Genomic DNA, 7,092 nt, shown 5'->3' on the forward strand with positions numbered 1-7,092 from the left:
GGGGCGCGTTTATTGGCATAGATCTCGAGGTTGTGAAAACAACCATCATGCGGTGCATGCGCACGTCTCCCAAGAATCTCGAGCAGACAAAATGACGGAGCTCTTGGTTATTTATAATATAGAACTGGTATGTTACTTTTTACCGATCCCCATTGTCATTCGCCACCGCAACCTTCTTCTTCCTCTTGTCAAACCTATTCCCCCAAAAACCATCACCAATCCCCCCCTCCACCGCATCACCCCTTTAGCAAGGGCAGATTAATGGCAAAGAGAGACATCCAGAAGAAAGGCGGAGTCATGGCGAAGGAGTGGTGGAAGTCAAGGAGCAATGAGTAGACCATCAAAGACCTGGTCACCATGGGAGTGCTTCCACAACAAGGCACTCGTGGGATGGCGTGCGCCGGAAGGAGAAAGCTTCCCCAATCCACAACCAGGTGAGATTGTGGTTTTCAAGGATTTTTTCAAGCAGGGTTTTTGGGGTTCCAGTGCACCCTTCCTTCAGGGGCTCTGCTTGTATTATGAGATTGGGATTTGCAATCTGCTGTGCCATCACAACAACTTTGCATGGTCTTTGTTTCTGAACAGACGTTTCAAGTGTGGTATTATAGGAGCATACCACATAATCTTGGTAGGGATTTTTTTCGTGGGACGTTTGCCCTCAACATCACCAGAGTCATCTCGCCTGATCTTATACCGCGATGCATGACATACCGGGCATACATCTAACTTCTCATACTCCTCGCCACGGTAGAGGATGCAGTCATTAGGACATGCATGTATCTTCTGGATTTCTAATCCCAAAGGGCAGACTACCTGTTTTGCTTCGTATGTAGTGGCGGGCAATTCGTTATCCTTCGGAAGCATATTCTTTTGGATTTTCAGTAACTCCCCAAATCCCTTGTCAGATACACCATTCTTTGCCTTCCATTGCAGCAATTCCAGTGTGGTACCTAACTTTTTCTGCCCCGCATCACAAGTTGGGTATAGCAATTTCTTGTGATCCTCTAGCATGCACTCGAACTTGATCTTCTCCTTTTCACTTTCGCATTCTCTTTGTGCGTCACGAATGGCCTGACCAAGATCACTAGCGGGCTCATCTTCTGCCCCTACCTCTTCTTCAGCTTCCCCCATTGCAGTATCATTGAAGGCACCATATTCAGCAATAATGTCATCATCGTCTCATTGTTCTTCTTCACCTTCTTCCATTACAACCCCGGTTTCTCCGTGCTTCGTCCAACAAATATAGTTTGGCATGAAACCCAACTTCAACAAGTGTGAATGAAGACTCCTTGAGCTAGCATATTCCTTCAAATTCTTACATATGGCACATGGGCAGCACATGAAACAATCGCGTTTGTTTGCCTCGGCCACACATAAGAAAGAATGCACGCCCTCAATGAACTCTTAGGAGTGGCGACCAGCATTGTACATCCAATGCCGGCTCATCTGCATTACATGACATACATACCATATTAAAACCTAGAACATAATTAGTTAATTATACGACATGCATGCCACCACACAAGGTATTAATTTATGAAAGTCTCGCTACAATATAGACAATCCCAACTACCACTAAAAAACTAAAGCTAAAATGCACTTTAGCAGCATAAGGATTTCACGACCAATCCCAACTAAAACAGACAGATCTTGCGTTTGTTCAACATCTATGGGCTTCTTCCGCAGGATCACTGCCTCATCAGCCGCCGTAGCCGTCTGTGCAAGAGAGTTTTGCACGTTTTCAACATACTCTTCCTCCCAGTACCAGCCTAAACATCCAGTGCCATCCCACTGAAATTAAAACAAAAAATTAGAACTTTAATCACAATCATCATGAAAATAAGTATAAATTAACCATAATCATCAAATGCGACAAAATAACTCACATTGCGATCTGGACACTTGTAGAAGATACGGCCCTTGTTACGACACTCCTTCCTCACCTGGTACTCCATCACAATCTTCTCCTCACACTTGCCGAATGCAATGAGAGGGAGGTCCGGCCTTAGTCACTTTGGAACCCGATGAGAGGCCGAGGACCCGGAAGCAGTTGCCATCTACTCTCTATACTCATTTTTAATATAATATAAATTTCTCATTTTATAAACAAATAAAATTAAAAAAACTCTAAAATTCTCTATATCTCTAAACCATGAAGTGTGCTATGCATGCTAGAAATGAAAGCTGAATACTAGTTTTGAATAACTACTTTAACCTTCCTTCATCCAAATATGCAAACTTTAAAGTGATTTTGAGCTTAAATGGCTTACAAATAAAAAAAATCCACCACAAAAAAACCACATATAACTAGTCTATAAAATGAGATATGCTACTGATGAAACATGAGAGTATAAAGTTAGTAACCTTCAGAACCGAAGAATCGACAGAGGAATCGAAGAAATCTTGTGATTACCAGCGACGAGGAAGAAGAGAGGCCGGCGATGAAGCAAGAACACTGAGCTCGAAGTGGCTCGGGCTCAGAGAGGAAGAAGGGGTATATAGGAGGGGATCTTTAGTCCCGGTTGGAGACAGCAACCGGGACTAAAGGTCCCTTTCTAGTCCCAGACGGAGCCTCCAGCCGGAAGTAGACTTTTACTTCCAGTTGGAGCAACCAATCGGGAGTAAAAGTTAACCTTTAGTCCCAGTTGGTAGCTCTAACCAGGACTAAAAGTCCCCTGCAGCAAAAGCCTGCCGCAGTAGCCGTTGGGCAGGGACCTTTAGTCCTGGTTGGAGCTATCAACCTGGGGCTAAAGGATTTCTTTAGTCCCAGGGCGCGAAAAATGCCGGGACTAAAGCCAAATTTCGAGGTGGATCAAAAGTCGTTTCTCTACTAGTGTGTTGTTCTTCGCATCACCTCTCTAACTAGTGCAGTGACAGTAAGCTGCGGAAATTTTCAGGCACGGTAGTAGGTTGCAGGCGATTAGGTGACGAGTTATTATTCATCATCATTCATCACTCAAGAAAAGAGAGAGAGAGAAGGAATGCTAAGCTATTACTACTACTGCAGTTGCATGCATGCTATAGTTGATCCCAAATACCCTTGGCATTGCTGTGCTGGTGACCGGGCAGCCTTGAGCCACGTCAGGCTGGTGCATCGATGGACCATTTGCGTGCCCCGTCCGGACGACTGTCGGCACCAAAGCATATTATGTACTGCTTTCCTAGCGAAACTTCACTTCTGGTTTTGTTGGTTGCGGTTCGCTGTTTTTGCACAATCCATGGCATGCGGGATCATGGTGGATCATAGGTGTTCTTCCTTGATAACTCCAGTCCGCAAGCCAAGTGGATTTGCTACTGTCACAATCAATGTATAAACATTTAGTAAACCAAATTGCGCTTCCTGTTCATAAGGCCATTTGGAAATTAAAATTGCCACTTAAAATTAAGGTTTTCATTTGGTTCTTTATAAAGCAGGTAATTTTAACTGAAGACAATCTTTTCAAGAAGAATTGGAAATGTGTTGAAACTTGTTGCTTTTGTAACAATAAAGAAACTATTCAACACTTGTTTTTTATTATCATGTGGCACATTTTGTTTGGAGAGTGGTTCAGGTTGCTTTTGGGTTACGACCACCCAGAAACACAAAACATTTTCTTGGGCCTTGGCAGAGACAAGTAGACTCTAAATTGCCATCCTAAGTTTGTGTGAGAGCAATTGCAATTATTTGGTCTATTTAGTTGAGCCAAAATGATGTGATTTTTGACAAAAAGAGAATTTATTCTTACTTGCAGGTTATTTTTAGGGCCATATATTGGACACGCTTTTGGTCCATCCTTCAAAAAGGAGAACGACAAGCCAAGTCGTATGTTAGAGACTGCATCAACGGAGATCTTCGCCAAGTATGGGTGGCTGTCTTCTAATAATAGACTTAGTTTGGTGCATGAGTTTATTTCTTTGTTTTGTCTCCTCTTTGAGAGTTTGCTTTTTGCAGCCGGAAGCTGGACTTGTAATAAGGGATGGTTAAGTGCATAACTTATGCAGAGGCCAGAATATAAATTCCTTTTTCTAAAAAATATTGTTAGGATCAATGGACTGCGACACTTCACCTATTAATAACTCAGAAATAATAAATTTATTTGGATGAAGTAAAATTTATACAAAATATATTTTGGCTCTTAATTTCTTTTTAAAATACATTGTCATTTACTAAAGGATCAATATTATCTCAAAGACACTTTGAATACAAATTTATTGATACAAGTTTTATGTCCTAAACTTGTGTATAATTTGAATTGTTGTTGCTCGAAGTTTGCAAATTTTCACTTTTCCCTGTATAAAATATGTGTCGGTGTTTTAACCTGACAAGTGAATTTATACGAATGTCGCACTGCTCCAGGAAGACGATGGTAGCATCCAAAGACACAAGAAATTATACTGGTTCAAGCTAGAGTCCTATGTCCAGTCATAGAGAAAGATCGAGTGCGTGTTCCTCGGTTGAATGCTCTGAAGTTCTTATAATGGGGTATGCAAGAAGAGTGAAAGAGGTAGGAGAGTGGAGAGGGACTGTCCGAATGAAGTCTTGAGAGTTCGTCTATTCGTCATGCCTTAGAGGGGTGCCCTGGCTGCCCTTATATAGAGTCTGGGGCCGGGTCACGTACAAAGAATTAGGTTCTCCTGACCGATCGGTCATGAGACTAAGGGAGGAAAACTAGCTATCTTGGCTTGCAAGGAAGGTCGTCTTGTCTTGGTGTCATCGTACGTCCGAACGTGATTGTCGTCATGGTCTTGTACCCATGTCGCGGCATGGGGTGGCGTGATGCCACAGTAACGGGCGTGGGCGGCACGGTTGGCATGGTGATGGTTCGCTAGCGGTCCTGTGCGACATGGTCTTATCGTAGCCTTCCTCATCATCTCCTAGTCTCCCGGGGTCATCGTACCGGAGTAGGTAGCCGCTCCGGGTCATCGGTTGTCTTTGTTGGTCGTGGAGGTAGTAGCCACGATCCCGAGCATCGGGGTCTTGGCCTTTGTTGGCATGGTTGGCCTTGGAAGCCAAGGCCATAGTCGTGAGCCCTATCCCATGATGAGTGGGGCTGTACGCCCATCCTATCGGACTGTATTTGGACGGTGGTTCATCGTACCTGTCAGTCACCGCCAAGGCGGTGCTGTCTTGTCTATGCGGCATGGCACTGAGGATGGTGTTTGTCCAGACTGAGGGGATAGTTGTCCCCTCAGCCCTAGCAGACTATGTGGGGCATGCCTGCCCTGGTTAGAGCAGGCGTACTTGGTGGAGCTCGACCCTTCTCCATCCCACCTAGGGGTCAGGACGAAGGAGAGGTCATGCGGAGCTGGGCAGCGTATGGTGAAGGGAGGGGGAAAAGGTCATGGCCGACCCCCTATCTCAGCACTTGGCCTAAGCCTTCATAGCTTAGTTGGGCCTCGATCGCTTGGGCTTGTACTAGGTCATTTGTCGTGGGCCGCCTGAGTGGCTTACTAATCGGTGCCTTGAGATACCCAGGCTATCATAACCCGATAGTATTTCTCGAGCGTCTTTGCGATCATGAAGTGATCGTGGAGGCGCTGATATTTGTGTATATTAGGCACGGGTTCAAAGTCATTTCTGGTTTGAGCTTGGAGGTTGACCCCTTGCGGGCTGGTTCGTTCAATGCGGTAGGTGGTTGTTACATGATTCAACATACATGCCACATGTTGCATAGAGTTCACAAATACATTGCCATACATCAGAGTGCGATTAAAGTTATTACAAACCAAGTTCAAATAAAGTAGTAGCGGAAGCAAAGTAGTTTTTAAAACAACATCTCACACCTACACAGGGTTTAAAGTATATATCTGGATAAGGTATTTCTATGCATCAAGTGTTTCCAAATCAACTCTTATAACATAATGCATCAAACATAAAGGACTCAAGTGATATTTTATAAAACATAGGAGGCTTAGAATGCTCCGAGGCTTGCCTTTCAGGAAAGAGGTGGGTCAGTGATCAGGGCACTCTAGAAGTTCATCAGTGGCCATCTCCTCTCCTTCGGGAGCTGTGGGTTGGGGTGTCCCTTGATTGTCCTCCGCCTCTTGTTTGAATTCTAGTAGGGTTACTCCTTCGGGCGAGCCTATATGCATGATCTTGAAATAAGATATCAATGATGCATAGATAATGACATGGATGATATGATATGATGAAATGCATATTTCCTAAATGTCCATGGCAGCAAGTTATTAAGGTGATAACAAAATTAACTTTCTTTTACTGAGTGGGTGCATATCACCTCTCTAGTAATTAAACAAACACCTATCAAAATATTTTCTGGACTGCAAGACAACAGCCACTTGTTTTGACTATAACTGGAGTTATACGCATCCAAACAATATGGTTGTGGACTTTATAGAAAGCTTATGAAATTGCCTATAACTTTCTTTTAATCATATTAAGGAGATTCAGTAGCTATCTAGGTCAAACAATTCAATCTTTCAGATCTATCAAGAGGATAAGCAAATCTGAAAGCAGACTTCTAACAGCTATAACTCTTAAAGAATTAGGCCTATGACCATGAAATTTTAGGACAAGCAAGATGAGTAAGTTATATACAACTTTATTTTTGACAAGTTTCACAGAAAAGATCATTATCATCATGAATTTGTCACCACAACAGAAACTACACATGCAGCCATCTAGTTGAGTTATAGAGCAATAATTAACTAGCTGCCTATAACCAATTAACTTTGAGCATAACTACCAATATCAACACATCAGATGCATCACAAGAACCATAGAAAATACCATGGTTAAGCCCAAATAATTTACTTAGGTGCATTTATTAATTTCCTTATATAATAGGGCGATTTAGAAGATAAATACTTCTAGTGCACAATAAATTCCGAGAAAATCATTGTAGCTTACATATGACCCCAATAGTCTACTGTACAAATTTCATGCCATTTGGATAAGCATAGCCACCTCTACAAAAATTACAAGTTGCATAGGCTTATTTTAGCAAAAATAGCTTAGCAAAGTGAAAAGTGTCAAACAACATATTTCATATTTTTCTTACTTTCATTCTAGCACCATAACACTATGTAAAAAATTGCATGATCATAAGTTATGTATTTTTACCCCATTTATTTTCACTAGAAACTAGCAAT

Source organism: Miscanthus floridulus, chromosome 4 (genome assembly GCF_019320115.1).
Source record: "Miscanthus floridulus cultivar M001 chromosome 4, ASM1932011v1, whole genome shotgun sequence".
In the NCBI taxonomy this organism is placed as follows: domain Eukaryota; kingdom Viridiplantae; phylum Streptophyta; class Magnoliopsida; order Poales; family Poaceae; genus Miscanthus; species Miscanthus floridulus.